Below are 25,430 nucleotides of genomic sequence, written 5' to 3'. Positions count from 1 at the left end.
CCGTTCTCTTCCTTCATAGCCCTGCTCTCCCGGTCCACAGCCCCGTTCTCTTCCTTCACAGCCCTGCTCTCCCGCTCTCTCCGTCCACAGCCCCATTCTCTTCCTTCACAGCCCTGCTCTCCCCGTCCACAGTCCCGTTCTCTTCCTTCACAGCCCTGCTCTCCCGCTCTCTCCCTCCACAGCCCCGTTCTCTTCCTTCAAAGCCCTGCTCTCCCGCTCTCTCCGTCCACAGCCCCGTTCTGTTCCTTCACAGCCCTGCTCTGACGCTCTCTCTGTCCACAGCCCCGTTCTCTTCCTTCACAGCCCTGATCTCCCGCTCTCTCCCTCTACAGCCCCGCTGTCTTCCTTCCTCCACAGCCCCGCTCTCCATGCAACACATGCGGTGACGCCGGGACCAGGAGAGAGAGGTGCGCAGATTGTTCGTTCGGCCGGAGTGGGCGGAGCTGGGCAGAGCTAGAGTGGAGCTGCAGCACATGTGATTGGGCGGCCTGTGGGGGCCGTGGCCTAGTGCGGGTGGCCGGAGTGGGCAGAGCTTGCCGGAGTGAGCGGAGCTAGTGTGGAGCTGCCGCGCGTGTGATTGAGCTGCCTGCGGGGGCATGGCCTAGTGCTGTAGTAGGCCGCAGTAGAAGCCAGGGACTAAATTTAGGCCGGGGAGCTGCAGGGGTGAGGGGGGATAGCGCAGTTGGCGACAGGGAGGACAGGGCTGGGAGGGTTCCGGCACTATTCAGCCCCTTCCCTTTAGACTGTCTTCCTCACAGCCCCGCTCTCCATGCACTGTCCTGCTGTATCCGTCCTCAGCCCTGCTCTCCAACAGCGTCCCACTCTGCTGCTTCATGATTGGTTGATGTCCCACTCTGCTGCTTCATGATTGGTTGGTGATACACACATAAATTCAGATTTATATACAGACATTACTGGCAACTATGCTTTGTAAAATATACAGGTGATGGTGCCCTACACGCTGTGTTTGAACACAAACTGACATTGAAATTTCAAATTGATAATGTATTATCTAACATCCTCTCAGTTAGGGCTTGTTCACACACATCTTTTTTGCCATGCTTTTTTATTTTTACAGTGGAAAAATGCAACGTTTTACAGTATCAGCAAAGTGTATGAGAGTTCTGAAATCTCATGCACATACTGCTTTTTTCTTTCCAGATTTGAACCATCAAAACATTTTTTCAAATCTGCAGCATGCCAAAAACACACCGAAAAATGGAAAAATGTGCTGCAAATTCTCAAAAAATACACATACACTTAATTTGGAAAATAGAGTGCTTGGTAAGATCAAGTAGCCAAACGCAATACTAAAAACAGGAAAGATTTAGATGTGAAGCATATTTTATCATTTTTGTATAATTTGTTTCTATTTTATTTATTACTTTGGATTGCTTCATTCGTCTTTTGTAGCCAATGGGTAATTAATGGGACTAGTGCATCGCTGAGGGGCCATGCGCCAACTCAAAAAAGAACTAGAGGTTCATATTATGGACTGATAGGAACGCCAAGCTCTAGGCTTATGGCACTGCTGTGTGCACAGACCCTTAATTAATTTGTCAATTCAATTTTGGAGAATAAAATTGGGCACAGCAACATTTTGTACCATTCCTTTGTCTCATAAGCAGTTGCCAGTTTATAAAAGTATACTCATCTTGTGAAATTATGTGACAAATTTATTCTATAACCAGAACTGAATGTTCCCATTGGAATACTGTACGTCCTATTGCCACTTGTCTTGGAAATGAAGCCTTGGTGACGAGAATAGTATGATAAAAAATAAATAGATAAATTAAATTATAATAATAAAAAAATAACACATTTTGTATATATTCAGTACAGCTATAGGTATACGCATGGCTACTCTACTGTGAGCTTTCTTCCAGTTCTGTTGCCGCATACAAATACACACACAAATACTAAGATAGACCTCAAATATAGACTACATGGCAAAGTGTCAGGCGACATTGAGATCATTGTGTCTCATTTCTAGATTGCATCTAATAACTTCCTACCGCACCACACTGAGAATTGTGACCTACTGCGACTACAACACAGTGACGAAGACATTTCCAAATGTGTTGCTGGTCTCAGGTAGCACGCAACGTAATTGCCATAGAATTCAATGCAAGTCTCATGCGTCTGCAACTTGCAGAACTCAGAATTTTTATGTTTTGGGAAACACAGGAATTAACTACATGCCAGGAGAGATGATGGATACTCTTTAAACATACTTAGGCTGGAGTCACACTAGAGATTAATACGGACGAGTGCTATGCGAAAAAAAATCGTATAGCACTAGGACCGATGTTAATCTATGGGGCAGCTCCCATCATCCGCTTTTTTCTCCCCCGTACGTGCGGGTGAAATTGCAGCATGATGCGATTTGCACCGTATTACGCCCGAGACTCGCCAATGCAAGTCTATGGGTGCAAGAAAAAAAAACAGATTACACACCGACCATGCGTGTGACTTGCGAGAAATACGCACCGGTGTCATTTAGAAAAGCCGGCAATTAGTGCGCCGTGCTGTAAAATCACACTGACATGGTAAAATAGGATAGATAGAATACATGAATACACATAATATAGGTAAATATATATATATATATATATATATATATACACACACACACTACCGTTCATGAGTTTAGGGTCACTCAGAAATTTCCTTATTTTTGAAAGAAAAGCACAGTTTTTTCCAATGAAGCTAAGGCCGGGGTCACACTGGCGAGGAATACGGCCGAGTGAGAGGCGCTAAAAGCACGCATTAGACATGGACCAATGATTCTCTATGGGGTCCCTCGCACCAGCCGTATATTTCTCATCCGTATTCTACGCTCCGTGCCAATCGCAGCATGCTGCGATTGTCAGCGTACTACGCCCGTAGTACGCCAATGCAAGTCTATGGGTGCGCAAAAAATACGGATTACACACGGACCACACATGTGACTTGCGAGAAATACGCACCCGGTGTCTTTTAGCAAAGCCGGCAATTCAGTGCGCTATACAGTAAACTCACCCTGACAGGTTTAATAAAGAAACGAAAGAATAGATATAGACACATAGAATATATATATATATATATATATATATATATATATATACACACACACACATTCTATGTGTCTATATCTATTCTTTGGTTTCTGTTAGAAACCCTGTCATAGGGCTCCATTATATGTCCATTTTGCAAGCCTGCGAGAAAATCTCGCTATACGGATTACATACGGATGCTTACATGCGCAAAATACGAGACCACACCTTGATTACGGATGACATACGGAGCACTGTTTAGGGGCCATTCATCCGTATTACGCATGTAAAATACTGACCGTATTTTGCGTCGGTTAGTGTGACCCTGGCCTCACAGTAAATGATTCAGAAATACACTCTATACATTGTTAGTGTGGTAAATGATTATTCTAGCTGCAGACATCTGGTTTGTAATGCAATATCTTCATATCTTCATAGATGTATAGAGACCCATTTCCAACAACCATCACTCCAGTGTTCTTATGGTACTTTGTGTTTGCTAACTGTGTAAGAAGGCTAATGGATGGTTAGAATACCATTGAAAACCCTTGTGCAAGTATGTTAGCACAGCTGAAAACAGTTTTGCTGATTAGAGAAGCTAAAAACCTGACCTTCCATTGAGCTAGTTGAGAATCTGGAGCATTACATTTGCTGGTTCCATTAAACTCTCAAAATGGCCAGAAAAAAAGAAGTTTCATGTGAGGCTATGTGCCCACGCTAGCGTTTTTAAATGCTCAGGAAAAGGATCCCCTTTCCCAGAAAACGCGCATCTTTTTCCGCGCGTTTCTTGCGCATTTTTGACGCGTTTTTTGACATGCGATTTCTGGGAACATTGGGGATGGCTAAAAACGCTGAGCAATGCGGGAATTAATGAGCCTGCTGCGTTTTTAGCCGCTAAGCGATTCCTGAGCGGTTAAAAACGCATGCATTGGCACAAAAAGCCAAAAATGCATGCTAATTAATTTGATGCATCTTTTAAGCATTTCTGCAGCGTCTGATCCGGCTCAAACGCTGCGGAAACGCTTAACAAAACGAATCGTGGGCACACAGCCTGAAACTTGACTGTCTACTCTTGTTCTTAGAAATGAAGGCTATTCCATGCGAGAAATTGCCAAGAAACTGAAGATTTCCTACAACGGTGTGTACTACTCCCTTCAGAGGAGAGCACAAACAGGCTCTAACCAGAGTAGAAAGAGAAGTGGGAGGCCTGTGTGTAGTTTGAGAAATCGACGACTCACAGGTCTTCAACTGGCAGCTTCAATAAATAGTACACGCAAAACGCCAGTGTCAATGTCTACAGTGAAGAGGCGACTACCGGATGCTGACCTTCAGGGCAGAGTGGCAAAGAAAAAGCCATATCTGAGACTGGCTAATAAAAGGAAAAGATTAATATGGGCAAAAGGACACAGACATTGGACAGAGGAAGATTGGTAAAAAGTGTAATGGACAGATGAATCCAAGTTTGAGGTGTTTGGATCACACAGAAGAACATTTGTGAGACGCAGAACAAGTGAAAAGATTCAGGAAGAGTGCCTGATGCCATCTGTCAAGCATGGTGGAGGTAATGTGATGGCCTGGGGTTGTTTTGGTGCTGGTAAAGAGGGAGATTTGTACAAGGTAAAAGGGATTTTGAATAAGGAAGACTATCACTCCATTTTGCAATGCGATGCCATACCCTGTGGACAGCGCTTGATTGGAGCTAATTTCATCCTACAACAGGACAATGACCCAAAGCACACCTCCAAATTATGCAAGAACTATTTTGGGAAGAAGCAGGCAGCTGGTATTCTATCTGTAATGGAGTGGCCAGCACAGTTACCAGATTTCAACCCCATTGAGCTGTTGTGGGAGTAGCTTTGAGTACGCAAAAAGTGCCCATCAAGCCAAACCAACTTGTGGGAGGGGCTTCTGGAAACATGGAGTGAAATTTCTCCAGATTACCTCAGCAAATTAACTGCTAGAATGCCAAAGGTCTGCAATGCTGTAATTGCTGCAAAGGGAGCATTCTTTGACGAAAGCAAAGTTTGAAGGAGAAAATTATTATTTCAAATAAAAATCTTTTTTTCGAACCTTGTCAATGTCTGGACTAGATTTTAAATTCACTTGGTAACTCATTTGATTAATAAAAGTATGAGTTTTCATGGAAAACACAAAATTGTCTGGGTGACCCAAACTTTTGAACAGTAGTGTACTGTATATATATGTATATATGCCATTGACACACATATACTGTATATATATATTTATATTTCATAGAGATATAGAGAGCAGAATAGGTGAAAAATCAATTGTCGGCATCTATAAAATCATTACGGAACCCGACAGGATAGGAGACATGGATTACATACCGTAAACCATTGCATATCCGTTATATTTTTATATGTCCCTCACTAATATTGTTAGTAGTGAGTGTGTGTGTAAAATTTTGGAGCTGTAGGTGTTAAATTAAAGGATTAATTCAAGGAAAAAACTGGCGTGGGCTCACGCGCAATTTTCTGTGCCAGAGAGGGCAAGCCAGTGACTGAGGGCAGAAATTAATAACCTAGAGAGGGACCATTATTTTAGGGCCCCCCTGGCTAAAAAAAATCTGCCCCCAGCCACCCAGAAAAGGCGCATCTACCCCATATGCCACCCGCTACAGGACAATGGGAAGAAAGCGAGTGAGCGCCAGAATTGGTGCATCTTGCAGATGCGCCTTTTATGGGATGGCTGGGGGCAGATTTTCTTAGCCCGGGGGGGCCAATTAGGCTATTAATTTCTGTCCTCAGTCACAGGCTTGCTGTCACGTGGACCCGTCCTGTGTGACGCGACCCGCAGGCCGGTAACTAAAACAACAAGACAAAGGGAAGGGAAAACAGTTACAATAGTGGGCCCTGCGATAGGGAAATGGGACATGGAGACCTCCTGCACTCCCCTGAGTCAGTGTCCCTAATGCTCCTAACGTTCCCTATGCCGGTTCCGCATCGGGCGCCGCTCAGGATACCTGTCGCCCTAGCACACCCTACACCTATCCCTTGCTAGGGAGCTGGGTGGCGCAGGCACTGGCCCCACCGCTGTATTAATACACACGAAGGAAAAACCCAAACAGGGAAACACCACTTAGCTCTACTCTGTTGCACTTGCTCCTGGCAACAGAGTCCACCACCAGAATGCAGCTTTCCTCCTGAAACGCTGCCACAAAGCTCTGTCAGAGCTACAAGGAAATCCCCTATGACTCCTTCCACACCAGGGCTAAGACAGTGCTGCAAGGAACGTTCTCAGCTCCTTCCTCCACCAAGGATGGTTGAAATGAATACTATCACCAACGCTGATTGCAACACCTGTGACTCTTGTGTAGCAGAGCCAGCAATCACACCTGCATTATAAACATGTGCACTTAACTAAAGAAACAGAGTGCAATGACGCTCACCACCACCGGGGGCAAACTTAGAACAAACGACACCACAGTGCAATAATCCAAATGGCCACCGGGGCAGAAACCACACTTAAGCACAGCTTAAGGGGAAAAAAACCTGTGCTTTTATCTGTCCTGATCCCACGTGGATCATGACACTTGCCCTCTCTGGCAGAGAAAATTGCGCGTGAGCCCATGCCAGTTTTTTCCATGAATTAATCCTCATATCCTGTTGGGTTCTGTAATGATTTTACAGAAGCCGACAATTGAATTATCGGCTATTCTGCTATCAATATGTCTATGAAATAGAAATACATATATACAGCTATGTCCATATATATTTGGACAGAGACAACATTTTTCTAATTTTGGTTCTAGACATTACCACAATGAATTTAAAACAAAACAATTCAGATGCAGTTGAAGTTCAGACTTTCAGCTTTCGTTTGAGGGTATCCACACTAAAATTGGATGAAGGGTTTAGGAGTTTCAGCTCCTTAACATGTGCCACCCTGTTTTTAAAGGGACCAAAAGTAATTGGACAATTGACTCCAAGGCTATTTCATGGACAGGTGTGGGCAATCCCTTCGTTAAGTCATTCTCAATTAAGCAGATAAAAGGCCTGGAGTTGATTTGAGCTGTGGTGCTTGCATTTAGAAGGTTTTGCTGTGAAGGAAACATGCGGTCAAAGGAGCTCTCCATGCAGGTGAAACAAGCCATCCTTAATCTGCAAAAACAGAAAAAACCCATCCGAAAAATTGCTACAACATTAGGAGTGGCAAAATCTACAGTTTGGTACGTCCTGGGAAAGAAAGAAAGCACTGGTGAACTCATCAATGCAAAAAGACCTGGGCACCCATGGAAGACAACAGTGGTGGATGATCGCAGAATAATCTCCATGGTGAAGAGAAACCCCTTCACAACAGCCAACCAAGTGAACAACACTCTCCAGGAGGTAGGTGTATCAATATCCAAATCTACCATAAAGAGAAGACTGCATGAAAGTAAATACAGAGGGTTCACTGCACGGTGCAAGCCACTCATAAGCATCAAGAATAAAAAGGCTAGACTGGACTTTGCTAAAAAACATGTAAAAAAGCCAACACAGTTCTGGAAGATCATTCTTTGGACAGATGAAACCAAGATCAACCTCTACCAGAATGATGGAAAGAGAAAAGTATGACGAAGGCGTGGTACAGCTCATGATACAAAGCATACCACATCATCTGTAAAACACGGCGGAGGCAGTGTGATGGCTTGGGCATGCATGGCTGCCAGTGGCACTGGGTCACTAGTGTTTATTGATGATGTGACACAGGACAGAAGCAGCCAAATGAATTCTGAGGTATTCAGAGCTATACTGTGTGCTCAGATCCAAACAAATGCAGCAAAACTGATTGGTCGTCGTTTCATACTACAGATGGACAATGACCCAAAACATAAAGCCAAAGCAACCCAGGAGTTTATTAAAGCAAAGAAGTGGAATATTCTTGAATGGCCAAGTCAGTCACCTGATCTCAACCCAATTGAGCATGCATGTCACTTGTTAAAGACTAAACTTCAGACAGAAAGGCCTACAAACAAACAGCAACTGAAAACCACCGCAGTGAAGGCCTGGCAGAGCATCAAAAAGGAGGAAACACAGCGTCTGGTGATGTCCATGAGTTCAAGACTTCAGGCAGTCATTGCCAACAAAGGGTTTTCAACCAAGTACTAGAAATGAACATTTTATTTACAATTATTTAATCTGTCCAATTACTTTTGGTCCCTTTAAAAACAGGGTGGCACATGTTAAAGAGCTGAAACTCCTAAACCCTTCATCCAATTTTAATGTGGATACCCTCAAATGAAAGCTGAAAGTCTGAACTTCAACTGCATCTGAATTGTTTTGTTTAAAATTCATTGTGGTAATGTCTAGAACCAAAATTAGAAAAATGTTGTCTCTGTCCAAATATATATGGACCTAACTGTATATATGTGTGTCTCACTATATATATATATATATATATATATGTCACAGTATATATAGACTGTATATATGTTTTCACAAATATTTAAGGCTATGGACCCATTATATGTCCATTTTGCAAGTCGGCGAGAAAATGTCGCCGTACGGATGCCACACGAATGTCACACGGATGCTTAGATGTGAGAAAAATTTGCATCCTCGCATTGCACACGGATGACATACGGATCACTGTTCAGGGAACATTTCTGCGATTCTCGTCCGTTTAAAACAGACTGTATTTTTATACGTTGTGTGTGACTCCAGCCTTATGGAAAGGATTCTAGACTTGTAACACCAGGAATGTTGTATATTGTTCCTTCTGTACTATTAGCATTGGTTTGACACTTTAACCTAAAGTTGAGGTCATAGGACAAGCTTTTATGCAATTTTACAGCCCATGTTACACAAGTCACCTGATATTAAACCCTATTTTATTACTTGTTTTATTACTTTTGCAGCACTTATTACTAACAAATATCAATTGATCAAGGCCTCACTGCTTATACATGCACATTACAAACTATAAGGCAGAATTCACTCATGTTACCTACACATTCTGTTACAGATTTTATTGTAAATTTGGCAAAGGATTTCACCTACTAAACTGCATTGTAATGGATGAAATACGTAGGATAAGTTCACAATTGAGAAGAGTATATTCTGAATATGGAGATCTAAAGCATGTCTAGGAGCTATTGCAGATGTTTTATTTGTTGTAGATGGGGTTTGTTAGAACCTCACTCATATACAGTCAATAGTGCGTCTATACAGACAGGGCTTGGACGGGGGGTAAATAGAGTAATTGGCCACATAAGGCACCATTGTTATGACTGCACATTTTAGATTTTCTCTTTTGCAGCCAATTGCAGGTCCATTTAGACCACAGATCACTATAGGTCTTCAACCTTTAGGCCACAGATCACTATAGGTCTTCAATCTTTAGGCCACAGATGAGATCACTATAGGTCTTCAATCTTTAGACCAAAGGTGAGATCACTATAGGTCTTCAATCTTTAGGCCACAGATCACTATAGGTCTTCAATCTTTAGGCCACAGATGAGATCACTATAGGTCTTCAACCTTTAGGCCACAGATGAGATCATTATAGGTCTTCAACCTTTAGGCCACAGATCACTATAGGTCTTCAACCTTTAGGCCACAGATGAGATCACTATAGGTCTTCAACCTTTAGGCCACAAATGAGATCACTATAGGTCTTCAACCTTTAGGCCACAGATCACTATAGGTCTTCAATCTTTAGGCCACAGATGAGATCACTATAGGTCTTCAACATTTAGGCCACAGATCGCATTAGGTTTTCAGCCTTTTAAATGAAGGGGTGGGGCAAGCAAAGGTAATAAGCAGCCCAGCGCAGACTGAGCAATGATGTCACTGCATTGCTCCGTTTGCTCTTGGAATATGAGAGAAGGAGAAGAGTCAGTGAGCTTCAGCAAGTCAAGAACAGTATAGGCAGCACTCCCATAGATTATTGCTTAGGTTACAGTGGTTGCTAGTTCCTACATAGCCAACATCTTTGCTTCCATCAGAATGCAGCCGATAAGGGGATACACTTTGTGGGAAAAGGTTGAAAAGTTCCAGGGAGCCGAATAGCTTCGCAAGGCACTGTAAATCACGGAAAAAAATTGCATGGGTTCCCGCGCAATTTTCTTCACCAGAGAGGGAAAGCCAGTGACTGAGGGCAGATACTAATAGCCTAGAGAGGGAACATGGTTATTGGCCCCCCTGGCTAAAAACATCTGCCCCCAGCCACCCCGCAAAAGGCACATCTGTAAGATGCACCAGTTCTGGCCCTTAGCCTCTCTCTTCCCATTGCCCTGTAGCGGGTGGCACATGGGGTAATATGGGGTTAATGTCACCTTGCTATTGTAAAATGACATTAAGCCTGGTTAATAATGTATAGGTGTCAATAAGACACCTATCCATTATTAATCCAATAGTATGTGTCACCCCGCCTGTCACGCCGCTCTCACCTGGGGGTGGGACCCCATGCACCTCTCGCACTTAGTCCCATGGCTGCACAACGTTGCTCTTTCCTGCTCTGACTGCAGTCACGTCATCTCTATGGTCCTGGAGGACCTGACCCGGAAGTCCCTGTGTTCTTGCCCTATATCAGGCTACCTCTTCCTATGGGAGGGGCCTGATTATTGTTGTGCTTCCTGGCCTGGTCTGCTTGGTCCTTGCCTGGCTGTGCGCTGTATTCGGGTCCTCTGCCTTGCGCTCTGCTCCTGTACTCTGCCTTGTGCACTGTTCCTGAACTCTGCCTTGTGCTCCATTCCTGTACTCTGCCTTGCCTTGCTTCCCAGCACATGCTCCGTGCATACACTCTGCTCTATTGTGCATCATTGCACACGCTCTGCCTCTGCTCTGTCTAACTCTGTACTCAGGCGTGCTCCTTTGCACGCGCCCTGCTTTGCTCGCACCCGGGCGTGCTTGTCTGTACACGCCATATGTGCCCTTGTGTACCCACCTTACACTATACTGTACCTAGCGCACTCCCGTGTACTCGCCTTGTATTGTCCTGTACCCTCCGTGCTACCGTACACTCGCCCTGTACTGTCCTATACCCTGCGTGTCCTTGTGTCCACGCTTTGCACCTTCCCTGTTGCATCTTGCTAGACACACTCACTTGTGTCTCCTGTGAGCCGGCCACCAGGTTCCAGCAGTCGTGGTACCTCACCCCCTTGGGCTTGCCACTGACACTCCCTGTATAGGGGGTGCTCCTCACTAGGTCAGCTCACTCTAGGTGGGTTGATGCCACGACCCAGCGGGTCCACTCCAGGAGTCGTCACAGTATAATTAGGTCATGGACCCCGCTGGTACCACGGCCTCCGCCCAAAAGGAACTAGTGTTCCTACGGGAGAATCAGACTAGGACCATGTTCTTTTTGAAATCCATGGAGTCCCGTCTGTCGGCCTTACAATCCTCTGACCCTAGGAATGCTTCCCAATTGGCCAGTCTCCAACAAGAGCTCACTCAGCTGCGTGACACCCAGGCCCATATCCTCAACTATATGGCGTTGGTAGATAACTGGCTCCTTTCCCTACAATCTGTTGCCTCCGCTTCTGCCCAAGCCTCGACCTCGAGGGGGTGAGGTACCACGACTGCTGGAACCAGGTGGCCAGCTCACAGGAGACACGAGTGAGTGTGTCTAGCAAGATGCAACAAGGAAGGTGCAAAGCGTGGACATAAGTGACATCAGTGGTAGTCACTGAGGCTGCGCAGACTCCCCGCCTGACTTGCGGTGAACTGACAGAGTGGAAAAATGTTCAGAAACTTTCCCACGCTAATCAGTTCATCTCTGGTCAGGCGGGGAGGCCGCGCAGGCAGCTTTTCCTTCATTCCTCTGTGGTTTACAGCTGAGCCAGTCGCATTAGCACCACTCCCAGTTGTAAACTATTTAACCCCTTCAGATGGATTGCAGTGTTGGACTTGACTGTACGGCAGACAGGTATGGGATATTGTTGCTTTTTTATTTTGGATTTTTTACAGGAGAATGATGGCTTCGATTGGATTGAGAGTGAAATAAAGATGGAAAAAATTTGTGGTTATTTATTTCCTTAAAAGTCTTTATTCTTAATGTGTTTGTGTTTTTTTAACCATTTCAGACTAGTGGATTAATAATGGATATGTGTCTTATTGACACCTCTCCATTATTAACCAGGCTTAATGTCACCTTACAATAGCAAGCAAGGTGACATTAACCCCTTATTACCCCATAAGCCACCCCCTACAGGGCAATGGGAAGAGAGAGGGTAAGTGCCAGAATTTGCGCATCTTATAGATGCGCCTTTTCTGGGGTGACTGGGGGCAGATTTTTTTTTGCCAGGGGGGCCCAAAAACAATGGTACCTCTCTGGGCTATTAATTTCTGCCCTCAGTCACTGGTTTGCCCTCTCTGGCGGAGAAAATGTGCAAGTGCCCACGCAAGTTTTTTCCGTGAATTAATCCTTTAATTTAACACCTACAGCTCCAAGATTTTGCACACACACACACTACTAACATTATTAGTATTATTAGACTGTCTAAACGCTGTGTCTAACATCATGTCCTCACTATATCTGAAACTGAACCTGTCAAAGACTGAACTCCTTGTGTTTCCTCCCTCTACTAATGCACCTATACCCGACACTGCCATTTCCGTGTGTGGTTCCACTATTACTCCCCAGCAACATGCCCGCTGTCTTGGGGTCATACTTGACTCCGAGCTTTCATTCACCTCAATCACTGGCTCGCTCTTGTTATCTGCATCTCAAAAACATTTCTAGAATTCGACCTTTTCTTACCTTTGACTCTGCAAAAACTCTTACTGTTTCTCTTATTCATTCTCGTCTGGACTATTGTAACTCTCTTCTAATCGGTCTCCCTCTTACCAAACTTTCCCCCCCTCCAATCTGTCTTGAATGCTGCAGCCAGGATCATATTCCTCGCCAATCGTTACACCGATGCCTCTACCTTGAGCCAGTCCTTACACTGGCTACCCATCCACTCCAGAATCCAGTACAAACTTATTGCCCTCACCCACAAAGCTCTCCATGGCTCAGCACCACCCTACATCGCCTCCCTTGTTTCAGTCTACTACCCTACCCGTGCCCTCCGTTCTGCTGATGACCTGAGGTTAGCATCCTCGATAATCAGAACCTCCCACTCCCGTCTCCAAGACTATACACGTGCTGCGCCAATTCTTTGGAATGCACTTCCCAGGTCAATACGATTAGTCCCCAATCCCCACAATTTTAAGCGTGACCTGAAAACTCATTTATTCAGACTGGCCTACCGCCTCAACACATTAACCTAACTATCCCTGTGTGGCACAGTCAAAAGTTTTACCATAACCAGGTTCCCCGTATCATGTTCCCACATGCTTTATGCATCTATTAGCCCTTTGTGTCCGTACTGTTACACACCTAACATTATGGCTGGTCCAAACAATCAGGGCAATTGTTACCACCCACCTTTCGTGTCTCCCCTTTTTCCCTCATAGATTGTAAGCTTGCGAGCAGGACCCTCATTCCTCTTGGTATTTGTTATGATCTATGTGATTATTGTTATGCTGTAATGTCTATCGTCTGTACAAGTCCCCTCTGAAATGTAAAGTGCTGCGGAATATGTCGGCGCTATAGAAATAAAATTTATTATTATTATATTATTGTTAGTGAGGGACATGTATAAATCTAACGGATAAGCAATGGTTTACTGTATGTAAACCATGTCTCATATCCTGTCGGGTTCTGTAATGATATTACAGGTGCCGACAATTGAATTTTCACCTATTCTGCTATCTATATCTCTATAATATATATATATATATATATATATATATGTGTGTCAATGATATATATATGATATATATATATATATATATATATATATACAGTATATATATATATATATATATATATATATATACACACACCTATACTATGTGTATACATGTATTCTATCTATTCTATTTTAACCTGTCAGTGTGATTTTACGGCATAGCGCACTGAATTGCCGGCTTTTCTAAAGGATACCGATGCGCATTTCTCGCAAGTCACACGCATGGTCCGTGTGTGTAATCCGTTTTTTTCTTGCACCCATAGACTTGCAATGGCGAGTCTCGGGCGTAATACTGTGCAAATCGCAGCATGCTGTGATTTCGACGGCGCATATAATAAGGGCGAGAAAAAAAACGGATGATGGGAGCTGCCCCATAGATTAATATTGGTCCGAGTGCTATGCGATTTTTTATTGCATAGCACTCTTCAGTATTTCTCTCTAGTGTGACTCCGGCCTGAGGCTCAGCGCAAATTTATCCTGCGCTCCAAGCTGAGCGCTTACACCTGGGTTTCTGTGTAAATCTCTGAAATACATGAATCAGAAAGAATCCCCGGCGGAAGATTCCCTATAATGAGGCAGTTAGAGGCACTGTGGAAGTCGTCTGACCCACCATCCTACGGTGTCAGTCTTTTTAGAATTGTATGAAACTTGAGGGGGGGATTCTGCTTTTCTAACACTTAGGGTCTCTTTATATGGAGCCCGCAAACTAGTCTAGGAAAATCTGCGCTCAGGAGGCTCTGTCCCTCCCGAATCACTCCATATGGATAAGTAGTACTGTGCAGCAACATATTGGGTATTTCTACATTCAGCAGAAATTGTGGGACACATTTTTGTGCCATTTTTATCCATTTCCCACTATGAAAATGTAAAACTTGGGGCTAACACACAATCTTGGTGGTAAAAATGTAAATAATTTTTTCTTCACTGCCCAATGGTATAAAAGTTTATGACACACCTGTGGTGTCAATATGATCACTGCACCCCAAGATGAATTCATTGAGAGGTTTAATTGGTAAAATGCGGTCACTTATTGGGGGGGTTTGCTGTTCTGGCACCTCAGGGGCTCTGTCAATGTATCATGGCACGCTCAAACAAGTGCAGCAAAATAATTTGTGCTGTAATATGGCGCTATTTCCCTTCTGAGCTTTGTACTGTGCCTCAAAAGTAGTTTTCGACCACATATGGGGTATCAGTGAACTCAGGAAAAATTGCACAACAAACTTTGGGGTCCATTTTCTCCTTTTGCCCTTGTGAAAATACAAAATGTGTAACTAAAAAAGATTTTTGTGGGAAAAATGTGATTTGTTTTTATTTTCACGGCTTACCATTATAAGCTTCTGTGAAGCACCTGAGGGTTCAAGGTGCTGAATACACATCTAGATAAGGTCCCAAAGGGGTCTAGTTTCCAAAATGGTGTCATTAGGGGGGTTACACTGTTTAGACATATCAGGCGCTCTTCATCTGCGACATGGTGTCCGCTAATTATTCCATCAAATTTTGAATTCAAAAAGTTAAATGGCACTCCTTCCCTTCCAAACCCTGCTGTGCACCCAAACAGTTGTCTTCCTCCACATATTGGATATCTGCGCACTCAGGAGAAATTGCACAACAAATTGTATGGAGCAATTTCTCGTTACCCTTATGAAAATGCAAAATTTGGAGCTGAAAAAGACTTATTTGGGAAAAATATGATTTTTTTTTATTTTCACGGCTTAACATTATAAATTTCTGTGATTTCTGTGAAGCACCTGTAGGTTCAAAGTGCTAAATACACATCTAGCTAAGTTCCCTAAGGGGTCTAATTTCCAAAATGGTGTCACTTTTGGGGGGTTTCCACTGTTTTGGCACATCAGGGGCTCTCCAAACGAGGTGCGGATGTGGTTTGGGAGAGGGAGACACTTAACCCCTTTACCCCAAGGGTGGTTTGCACGTTCATGACCGGGCCAATTTTCACAATTCTGACCACTGTCCCTATATGAGGTAATAACTCTGAAACGCTTCCTTGGATCCCATTGATTCTGACAATGTTTTCTCGTGACATATTGTACTTCATGTTAGTGGTAAAATTTCATTCAAATAACTTGCGTTTATTTGTAAAAAAAAAATGGAAATTTGGCGAAAATTTTAAAAATTTCGCAATTTTCAAACTTTGAATTTTTATGCCCTTAAATCACAGAGATATGGCAGACAAAAAACTTAATAAGTAACATTTCACATATGTTTACTTTACATCAGCACAATTTTAGAACCCAAATTTTTTTTGTTAGGAAGTTATAAGGGTTAAAAGTTGACCAGCGATTTCTCATTTTTGCAACACAATTTTATTTTTGCAGACCACATCACATTTGAAGTCACTTTGAGGGGTCTATAAGATAGAAAATACCCAAAAGTGACACCATTTTAAAAACAGCACCCCTCAAGGTGCTCAAAACCACATTCAAGAAGTTTATTAACCCTTCAGGTGCTTCACAGGAATTTTTTGAATGTTTAAGAAAAAATGAACATTTAACTTTTTTTCACAAAAAAATTACTTCAGGTCCAATTTTTTTTATTTTACCAAGGGTAACAGGAGAAATTGGACAGCAAAAGTTACTGTGCAATTTCTCCTGAGTACGCTGATACCTGATATGTGGGGGGGAACCACTGTTTTGGTGCATGGCAGAGCTCAGAAGCGAAGGAGCGCCGCTTGACTTTTTCAATGCAAAATTGGCTGGAATTCAGATCGGACGCCATGTCACGTTTGGAGAGCCCCTGATGTGCCTCAACAGTGGAAACCCCCTACAAGTGACCCCATTTTGGAAACCAGACCCCTCAAGGAACTTATCTAGATATGTGGTGAGAGCTTTGAACCCACAAGGGCTTCACAGAAGTTTATAACGTACAGCCGTACAATTAAAAAATCATATTTTTTCCACAAAAATGATCTTTTCACCCCCAAATCTTATTTTTCCAAGGGTATCAGGACCCTAAAAGTTATTGTGCAATTTGTCTTGAGTACGCTGATACCCCATACGTGGATGTAAGTGACTATTTGGGCGCATGGCAGAGCTCGGAAGGGAAGCAGCGCCATTTGACTTTTTTGGCTGGAATTGGGATTGAACGCCATGCCGAGTTTGGAAAGCCCCTGATGTGAATAAACAGTGGAAATCCCCCACAAGTGACACCATTTTGGAAACTGGACCCCCCCAAGGCACTTATCTAGATATGTGGTGAGAACTTTGAACCCACAAGGGCTTCACATAAGTTTATAACGTACAGCCGTACAATTAAAAAATCATATTTTTTCCACAAAAATGATCTTTTCACCCCCAAATTTTATTTTCCCAAGAGTAACAGGACCCTAAAAGTTATTGTGCAATTTGTCCTTAGTACGCTGATACCCCATATGTGGGTGTAAACGACTATTTGGGCGCATGGCAGAGCTCAGAAGGGAAGCAGCAGCATTTGACGTTTTTGGCTGGAATTGGGATTGGACGCCATGCCGTGTTTGGAAAGCCCCTGATGTGAATAAACAGTGGAAACCCCCCACAAAGGACACCATTTTGGAAACTAGACCTCCCAAGGAACTTATCTAGATGTGTGGTGAGCACTTTAAACCCCCAAGGGCTTCACAGAAGTATATAACGCCCGGGCGTGAAAATAAAAAAATCATATTTTTTCCACAAACATGATCTTTTAGTCCCCAGTTTTATTATTTTCCCAAGGGTAACAGGAGAAAATGGACCCCAAAGTTGTTGTCCAATTTGTCCTGAGTACTCTGATACCCCATATGTGGGAGAAAACTACTGTATGGGCACACGTCGGGGCTCGGAAGGGAAGTAGTGATGTTTGGAATGCAGACTTTGATGGAATGGTCTGTCGGTGTCATGTCGCGTTTGGAGAGCCCTTGATATACCTAAACAGTGGAAGCCCCCACAAGTTATCCCATTTTGGAAACTAGACCCCCTAAGGAACTTATCTAGATGTGTGGTGAGCACTTTGAACCCCCCAGTGCTCCACAGAAGTTTATAACGCCCGGGCATGAAAATAAAAAAATCATATTTTTTCCACAAACATGATCTTTTAGTCCCCAATTTTTTATTTTCCCAAGGGTAACAGGAGAAATTGAACCCCAAAAGTTGTTGTCCATTTTGTCCTGAGTATGCTGATACCCCATATGTGGGAGAAAACTACTGTATGGGGACACGTCGGGGCTCGGAAGGGAAGTAGTGACGTTTTGGAATGCAGACTTTGATGGAATGGTCTGCGGGTGTCATGTCGCATTTGGAGAGCCTCTGATGTGCCAAAACTGTTGAAACTCCCCACTAGTGACCCTATTTTGGAAACTAGACCCCCCAAAGGAACTTATCTAGATGTGTGGCGAGCACTTTGAACCCCAAAGTGCTTCACAGAAGTTTATAACGCCCGGGCGTGAAAATAAAAAAAATCATATTTTTTCCCACAAAATGATATTTTGCCCCCAATTTTTTATTTTCCTAAGGGAAACAGGAGAAATTGGATCCTAAAAGTTGTTTTGCAACTTGTTCTGAGTAGGCTGATACCCCATATGTGGGGGTAAAACACTGTTTGGGCACATGGCAGAGCTTGGAAGGGAAGGAGCACCATTTGACTTTTTCAACGCAGAGTTGGCTGGAATTGAGATCATGGCTGGAATTGATGTGCCCAAACAGTGGAAACCCCCCAATTCTAACTCCAACACACACCTAACCCTAATCTCAGCCCTAACCCTAGCCCTAACCCTAACCCTAATGGGAAAATGGAAATAAATACATTTTTTTTTAAATTTTATTATTTCTTCTTAACTAAGGGGGTGATAAAGGGGTGTTTGATTTACTATTTATAGTGTGTTTTTATGTTTGGCAGCTGTCGCACGCTAAAAGACACTTTTTATTGTAAAAATAGTTTTTGCATCACCACATTTTGAGAGCTAAAATATTTCCATATTTTGACCGACTGAGTCACGTGAGGTCTTATTTTTTGCGGGACGAGTTGACGTTTTTATTAGTACAATTTTTGGGCACGTGACATTTTTTGATCGCTTTATATTTCGATTTTTGTGACTCAGAATGAACAAAAACCAGCATTTCAAGAATTTCTTTTGGGGGGTGCGTTTACACTGTTCCGCGTGCGGTAAAATTGATAAGGCGGTTTTATTCTTCGGGTCAGTACAATTACAGCAATACCTCATTTATGTTTTTTTTATGTTTTAGCTCTTTTATGCACTGAAAACAATTTTATATAAAAAAAGGAATATTTTGCATCGCTTTATTCTGCGAGCTATAACTTTTTTACTTTTTTGCTGATGATGCTGTGTGGTGGCTCGTTTTTTGCGGGACAAGATGACGTTTTCAGCAGTACCATGGTTATTTATATCCGTCTTTTTGATCGCGCGTTATTGCACTTTTTGTTTGGCGGTATGATAATGAAGCATTATTTTTTGCTTTGTTTTTTATTTTTTAAGGGGTTCGCTAAAGGGGTCAACTAATGGGACAGTTTTATAGGGCGGGTTGTTATGGACGCGGTGATACTAAATATGTGTACTTTTATTTTGGGTTTTTTTATTTCCAAAAAATGAATTTATTAGGGAATTTTTTTTTTTTATTTATTTAGCGATTTTTTATAAATTATTTTTACACTTATTTTTTTTTTTACTTTATTACATTGTCCCGGGGGGACATAACTGTCAGGTGACAGATCGCTGATCTGTCACATCACAGATCGCTGTGACAGATCAGCGATCTGTCACAGGCAGTGCTGGAGGTTTCCTCATGCAGGCGCTTTGCAGGCGTGAGGAAGCCGGCTCCCTGCAGGCCCGCGAAGGTTCCGACTGCCATACTGGATCTGGGGATCTGCAGGGAAGGAGGCCCCCGGAGCAGCGCTGCACATCGCACTGCTCTGTGGGGCTCAGGGAAGCACGGAGGGAGCCCCCTCCCTGCCGATGCTTCCCTAAACCCCTGGTACACTGCGATTGTGTTTGATCACAGTGTGCCAGGGGTTAACGTGTCGGGGGTGGTCCGTGACCGCCCCTGACACATAGTGCCGGGTGTTAGCTGTGATAATCAGCTGACACCCGGCCGCGATCAGCGGCGCTCACCCCGTGAGCGCTGCTGATCGCGCTAGACGTACTATCCCGTCCATGGGCATAGGGGCCCGGGTCCCATGGACGGGATAGTACATCTCATGTCAGAAAGGGGTTAAAGTCCGGTCTGTTAGATATGACGAGAACAGGATAGGGCCAAATCTGTGATGCCAAGAGATGAGAGAATCTGTAACAAGAGGGAATGTTCTACAGTGTCAAAGGCAGAAGACAGGTCTAGGAGGAGGAGGAGGACAGAGTAGTGTCGCTTGTTCTTATTTATCTTACTTAGTTTCTTTGGCAAGAAATGAACAGCTCCATCAAAACCAAGTGCTTTTCTATTAATTCATCATGCTGATAAAGAAGAGCTGACCTCAGGGATCTGGATTCCATCTGTGGACTGTAGTCAACATGGTACTGGTAGAAGACCCACTGGGGTCTAGCAATCAATTTGACATAGTTTGTGCACAGCTGAATAGAGTTGCCAGAAAAAACAGATATTGATTCTATGACATGTTGGATGGATTGTTTAGAGGAAACACTCATATCATGGAAGTAATGGCTACGACCACCACGCTCTCCAAATGACACATCTTGAAATCCAGCCAAAATCTCTATCTTATGGTCTAGCAACTGCAGGGGCTCCTTTTTGACGTCCTTGTCCAACAATTTCAGTATTAGTACGTGATGGCTTGTCAGAATCCGGCCCAGGAACACCAGGCTTGGGTGGTTGCGAGTCCTGGCCCTGTGCTCTTCCACGTGCTCTTGATCTGGCTCTTTCAGTCATGATTTAATCTAGAAGCTTTTGCCTATGTAATCCGCTGACAGAGCACAACACTGCCCAAGTGTTCACCCTCTGCTCACCCTCAGACTTTCTATCTGTGCAGTAACTGCCCCTAGGCAGAAGATGGTGATGGTGGTAGTAGTTAGTGCATTTGAGTCCCAGTCATGAAGCAGCCATAAGAATTAGAAACAGAAGTCTTTTTACTGAAGGTAATGGGGCAAATTATTATTTACAAACAGCAGTAAACTGAGGTACAGGATTACACTCACAGTTGATGATTGCTGTGTACCTGCAGACAGGCAGATCTTAGTAACCTCTGGTCTTATTAAGTCTGATTAACTCTTCTTCAGCACTGTGCTCTGTTTCTGCCCTGAGATACAGTATTTCTTCCTCCTAGAGGTGCAATGGTAGTCTTCCTCATATCAAGACTATTAACTACCCTTTGCGTGCCAGCCCTCTATTTAAGCAAAACCGGCAGGGAGAAAGTAGGTAATTCCTTCACCTACAAAATGGCTTCCTCTTTTCAAGACCACCAACTGATACATCAGATTTAAAACTTTCCCCCAGGACTTGGCTCCTTCGCTTTCTATATGGCTGTAGAGTTGCAGTCATTGGCTGACGGCCCTGAGACGTTTTTCCAGAACCTTCTGCATATTAAAACACAGCTGGGTCACCTGATCAGGCTGGGGAGAAGATTAACCCTTTTTGTGCTGCCTGTCAGCAGGTCTCACAAGGTATTTTAAATGCACAGTCCACACAAAAATTAACATCATTTATATGGAAACACACTATATATACGGTATTCCTTAGAAATGGCCAGTTTGTGGGATACTACAGTAGCACACAGCAACAGTTCAATTTAGGCCTGAAATGCCACAATTTTTATCCCACAGATAGATAAGGCGTGTGACGAAGATACCACACTGTAAAATATGTGGCCTGTATTTTTTTTGGCAGCGAAATAGTGTCACTACCTAGGGTAGCACACAGCAAAAACAGTTCAATGTAGGCTTGAAATGCCACATTTTTTAGCCCACAGATAGATGAGGCGTGTGACGGAGATACTACACTGTAAAATATGTGGCCTGTATTTTCATTTTTTTTACAGGTAAATAGTGTTGAGAACTAGGGTAACACACAGCCAAAACAGTTGAATGGAGGCCTCAAATGCCACAATTTGTAGCCCACAGATAGATGAGGTGTGTGACAAAGATATCACACTGTAAAATATGTGGCCTGTATTTTTTTTAACAGCAAAATAGTGTCACTAACTAGGGTAGCACACAGCAAAAGCAGTTCAATGTAGGCCTGAAATGCCAGATTTTTTAGCCCACAGATAGACGAGGCATGTGACTGAGACACCACACTGTAAAATATGTGGCCTGTATTTTTATCTTTTTACAGGAAAATAGTGTCAAGAACTAGGGTAACACACAGCCAAAACAGTTGAATGGAGGCCTCAAATGCCACAATTTGTAGCCCACAGATAGATGAGGCGTGTGACGGAGATACTACACTGTAAAACATGTGGCCTGTATTTTTATCTTTTTACAGGAAAATATTGTCAAGAACTAGGGTAACACACAGCCAAAACAGTTGATTGGAGGTCTCAAATGCAACAATTTGTAGCCCACAGATAGATGAGGCATGTGACAGAGATACTACACTTTCAAATATCTGGCCTTTATTTTTTTTGGGGGGGGCAGTAAAATTGTGTCAAGACACAATGAAAAAAATTCTATGGAGGCCTGAAACGCATGTCGGGGCTTGGCGCATCCAGGGGACATGTTCCATGTGTGCACATTAAAGTAATCCATTCAGAGGCATTAATTTCAGATATATTTAAATAATCTTACTAATATTGTGGTCCACATTACCTCCTCTATTTGGACATGTATCTTTTGGGCCCCTCTTGGATTATTTTTGCAATTTGCACTGTGGCTATTATTTAGCACCTTACTCTGCACACAACACTTTTCCTTTTTTGCACTTTATTTACCCCTGTAGCGGCACCTTTATGGTATTGATGAGCTTATTTATGATATATTGATAATAGCTTTTTTTCTCCGCTTGGTTGCAATAATTTTATATGATTGGTGTCCCCTGTATTGTGCCCTATTGTTCCTACCCCCTTCTTTTATATATATTTTTCTGTATTGTTAATAATGTGTTTCGTTTATTTCCAATTTACCCTCTACATTGTCCATGTGTGCACATATGGTGGTGTGTTGTGAATTCACTTTCTGGCCTGCCTCTGGTTGCTAGTGAAGGTAGTGGAGCTGGTTGTATTGATAGAGGGGTTGCGAGTTCTCTTTCCGGGCTCCCTCTGGTGGTTACAGGAGGTAATGGAGCTGATCTAATTAACAGAGGCCTGCCACCTGATAATGAGGAGGACGATTGAACATCTGGAGTTTTTGACTGGATTTAAGATAGCCTACTCCCTTTATCCCTGCTGGTGATTTTTTCCTGCCTCCTGAGGTCTTGGTTTCCAGTTCAGTCCCTGCATGCTCAAGCTAAGTGTTCTTTGCTATTGTTCACATTTGATTTGGTTTTGTCTATTCAGTTTTGTGTGGTCAGCCAGCCCCGGCTGGGGCTGTGCTGAATTTCCATCCTTATGTTACTGCTTGTGCCAGTTTGTTTTTGTCCCTTATTAGATTGGCTTCTTTTTGCTCTGCTTTCAGAATATGCCAGAGTGCTGATATAGTGGGCGAAGTCTAGAGACTTCAGTATTTTTCTATCAGACGTGTTGGACATTTTTTGCAGGGTTTTTGGGTGATTGCAGACAGTGTCTTTCCTTTCCTGTTCTGTCTAGTTAGTGTGGGCCCCATTGTTTGCTCAGCCTATTTTCCTACCTGCGCTTGTGTTTTCATCTTGTCTCACCGACAATATATGTATGGGGGCTATCTATTCCTTTGGGGTCTGCTCTGGGGCAGATTAGATTTCCCCTTTCTTGCTTTAGGCTTATTTAGTTCTCTGGCTGTGTCGAGGCGTCTAGAATCATCGTAGGTACGCTCCACGGCTACTGCTAGTTGTGTGGATAGGATCAGGGGTCTGCAATCTGCTTAGTTACCAACCTCTCTGGTTTTCTGCGGCTTAGCTTGGTCTTGTTTTCCTCCTCGGTGACCCAATCATAACAGTGGTGTTTCTATTCTTTTAAGACTGTGATTTTATATCACATATTTCATATGTGCACTCTGACTTGAGGTTGTTTTTAGTGTCTAATATATGTAATAGGCAGCAGCAGTAGACAGTAATCGAGGACCCTCTTGATGTATTCAATGAACTATGCCACATACAATGCCAGCCTGCCTAGCAGTGATATCTATATACCTACATACAGTGCCTGCATGCCTTGCACTAATATGTATATACCTACATACACTCCCTGCCTACCTAGCACTGCAATCTATATATCTCGAAATTAGTCCTTAGAAGGACTGTTGATTTAGATTTGTGTTCAATTATGGTATACCCACAGTAACTGTATACCCCACCTATTCTGTCCCTATCGCTGCAGCAACTCTCCCTAGACTGGTGATTCCAGAGCTGACTGTGCCGAGCAGGGCTGCGCCATATCTGATATAGACATGATGACGACGTGCGGCCAGCCAATTACTGTAATGCCACAACCAACATGGCTGCGGCATTACAGTGCATGGCAGCCAATCCCTGTATGTTCATTGGCGCTCTAAAGAGTGCCAAACATGCAGAGCGGGGACCCAAGCTCCCGCCGAATAATCCTGGAAATGCTCGACGCTCGCCGAGCACTGCGAGTACAGCGATGCTCGGGCGAATGCCAAGCATTACCGAGTATGCTCGCTCATCATTAATAAGAATAATTCCATCCAATCACATTTGGTTCCGACCTTGCTATAAATACAGGCTTTACCAAGTTATTAGCCATAGGTAAGTGTTCACATTAGGCAGTCAGGTCAGGGACCCATTCAGTGAGATCACCTTGACGTTGGTGAATGGGCTCATATTTTTTGGCCAAATTTTGTGCTAAGTATCTCATATATTTATCCTAAATTTCAAAAGCCATTACGCTATTCACACTTCTTGTATTTCACATTGATATGCCTTAATGCAACGGAGTGCAACCATTTCCTAATTTTGATATGTTAGCTGTTTTTTTGGTATGCACCTGTTCAGACTAGTTCTAGATGTGCCATCAGTTTTCTGTAATTTTTATTCACTCATCATTAATAGACACGTTAATTATATGAAAATGAAAAAATGGAAATAAATTGTTGAAAACATCTTGATTTACTAACAAAATAAATATGCAGAAATACATACAGATGTTATCAGTGTATTATTAATAGTTGTCTGAAGAATATTCTGCTATGATGAAATCACCTTGGCACACCAATCTTCAAGATCCACTGCTTACAGCTCCCATTGCAATGGCCAACCAATGAGATCCCAGATGTGCTTGATGGAAGACAAGTCCGGAGACGCTGCAGGCCATGGAAGCACGTTTATGCCACTCAGGCTGCTCACAGTAGCACCAGCAACATGTGGACATCTGGGATGTTATTGGTTAGCATCTGCAAAATGATCTGCCAGCAGTCGAAGAGTTGCATGCCAAGTGCATTCAATGTTCCAGGACATTCCCCAGACAACCATTAATTAAAAATTTTGCTTCCAATTTTTCATCATTTACATTCATTTACATGTCTATTGATCCAACGATTTAAATAATTCAACTTTTCCTTCTTGATGTTACAGTTTCAATGTACTAGTGTATAGGTGCTAGGAACAGCCTAGAACTGAGTGTAAATTATCACATCA

The 25,430-nt window shown here is 43.2% G+C and overlaps 1 protein-coding gene across 1 annotated transcript in view; it reads right to left on the bottom strand.

Annotated features, from left to right (window-relative positions):
- The window catches only part of LOC141096273 (sodium/glucose cotransporter 1-like), a 176,008-nt gene that overhangs the window by 98,754 nt on the left and 51,824 nt on the right, over positions 1–25,430 (bottom strand). The gene's annotated exons all lie outside the window — the stretch shown is intronic.

The sequence above is a fragment of the Dendrobates tinctorius genome, unplaced genomic scaffold (assembly GCF_039654945.1).
Source record: "Dendrobates tinctorius isolate UK_male_01 unplaced genomic scaffold, ASM3965494v1 ptg000073l, whole genome shotgun sequence".
Taxonomy (NCBI): Eukaryota; Metazoa; Chordata; class Amphibia; order Anura; family Dendrobatidae; genus Dendrobates; species Dendrobates tinctorius.
This window is presented reverse-complemented; position numbering and strand designations above follow the sequence as displayed.